The 2,500-nt window shown below is 26.8% G+C and overlaps 1 protein-coding gene across 8 annotated transcripts in view; it reads right to left on the minus strand.

The window, feature by feature from the left end:
- Positions 1–2,500, minus strand: part of LOC124953493 (optomotor-blind protein) — a 137,180-nt gene that overhangs the window by 4,807 nt on the left and 129,873 nt on the right. The window lies entirely within an intron of this gene.

Genomic DNA, 2,500 nt, shown 5'->3' on the forward strand with positions numbered 1-2,500 from the left:
GGTAAGCATATCGCTTGAAGGTGCCCGTGCGTTCTTGTGCTATTAAATTAATTATCTTAATTACACCTTCGACGCCTTTTCCAAGTGTAAAAGATCGTCCTCGTCCTCGTCCCAATCACGATAATAATCTTAATGCATTTTATATATATATATATATGTGTGTGTGTGTGTGTATATTTTGTTTTTTTTTAAATTAAATATAGCGATCATTCAGATTTTTTTTTTTTATAAACAATAACGCTACGTTTCTAGCTATGTTCACTTTAAATATATATATATATATATATATATTTTTTTTTAAGCAGTATTATTCCATTGACGGAAGAACGGAAAAAATGAAAGGAAAAGAAAAAGATAAAGAAAAGGAATGCCTGATTATTCGAACACCTTTTTCCTTTTATATTTATCCATTACTTATTGTAATAGCATTTTCTTTTCTTTTTTCTTTCTTTTTTTTTTTTTTTTCTTCTTACGCATTTACTCATTCCTAAACATTTTTAACGAAGAAAATAAATTACAAGTGTATAATCATTGCATTAATCTCTTTTATAAACAAAGGATCCTCGATTAGAACATTTTTTGTAGTTTTACATCGCTCTATTAATATACTTTTTTTTTTTTTTAATTATAATTCATTTTAAATGACTAAAAACGCATAAAAGAGAAAGAGAGAGAAAGAAAGGGATAATTAAGAATAAATTTTGCTGAAAGAAACATATTAATATGTCTAAGATTGATTCCGATTAGAAAACAAAATCATTCCTATGCTCATAGAGAATAACTTTGTATACGGAAACGTATATTACGAGACAGTGTGTATGCGTCTGTGTATATGTGTGTGTGTGTGCGTGTGCGTGTATGTATATAAGTTAGAGAGAAACGATTTAAAAAGACGGTGAGTAGTAAAAGTCGAAGGTTCGATCGGCCGGTGTGCTGTAAGAGGATGTCTAACTCACTTCGTGGCTTAGAAAAGAAAATTCTTCGAACGAGGAACGTGAAACCAGTACGTTACGCGCATGTGTAAATGCATAGATAGTATTTTCTAAAGCTACTGTCTTTCTCTCTCTCTCTTTCTTTCTCTTTTTCTTTCTCTTTCTCTGTCTCTCTATCTATCTATTTATCTATCTATTTTTCTCTATCTATCTTTCTCTATCAATTTATTTATCTCTTTCTAATGTACATATATATATATATATATATATATATATATATATGTATATATATAGGTTGGTCAATATAAAGTGTTACGAACGTCTATTGAAAATTTGTAAAATACAATGGAGCCATTAATACAATATTTTTGATCGTCTCATTAAATTCATCTCGTTTAAATATAATTCATTAATTAATAAATCAATTTTGAGATATTGAATAAAATTAATAATAAAAAGAAAATATTTAAGGAACACGTATGTATATCAATATCATTGGATTAATGATATAAGAATATTCAAAAAAAAAAAAAAAAAAGAAAAAAAAGAGAGAAAGAAAAGAAAAGAAAAGAAAAGAAAAAAAAGAAAACTTAAATCAAAGAAAATATTTTCGCTGTACATAAATAAAAAAAAAAATATATATATATATATATATTGTATATATGTATATATTTATAATAATAATTTTATTTAGAGAAATGTTTATGTTGTAAAAGTTTCAATGGACGACCCTGTAGACTTTGTCTATCTTTTTCTATCTCGAATAACACGTACATAGGTAACGTTCGGTGAAAAGGAATTGGAAGGCTCGATTCTAAGTATGATTGTGAGTTAGTATCACTCCTGTTGGCTGGGAAACTATTGCTTATATAGAAAACTAGTATCTCTTTCTCTCCCCTGGAATGAATTATAGTCGGTTCAAGTAAGGTATAATAAATTTCCCAGGGTCCGCGGTGTGGAGAACGATCGTGGCTTCTGTAACTGTGAAACTGTTGCGCGATCGTTTTACAAATAATGCGTGCGTGCGTTCTAATCCTTGGAAAAGTTAGATCGTTCGCTGATCACGTTGCAAATTCCTTATAAGTATATATATATATATATATATATATTATTTCTTTGTTCGAAAGATCTAACAATGAAAGTAATTTTCTTTTTTGTTTTTTTTTTTTTTTTTTTTTCTAAAAGAAATGCAACAATTCTTTTGTTCTCATCTTTGTTTCCTTTCGTTTCTTTTTTCTTTCTTTTTTGTTCTCTTCTTTTTTTTTTTTTTTTTTTATTAGACAAAATTCTAAATTAAAATTCTTGAGAATTAGCAATTTTATTTTTACCATCATTTTCATTTAGTACATTCAAATGAAACATTTGTCGCCATTATTTTTCGATTAATTTCATAATTCGTTTAATTTTTGATTCAATCAGATTCTAAACTATATGTTTCATTTATATAAACATGCATATATATATATATATATATATGTACGTATGTATGCAGTTTTACACTCTGTAATTAAATCGCATAAAAATCGATCGATTGGAAAGAAAAGGAAAAAAAAAAAAAAGAAAAGAAA

The sequence above is a fragment of the Vespa velutina genome, chromosome 12 (genome assembly GCF_912470025.1).
Source record: "Vespa velutina chromosome 12, iVesVel2.1, whole genome shotgun sequence".
In the NCBI taxonomy this organism is placed as follows: Eukaryota; Metazoa; Arthropoda; class Insecta; order Hymenoptera; family Vespidae; genus Vespa; species Vespa velutina.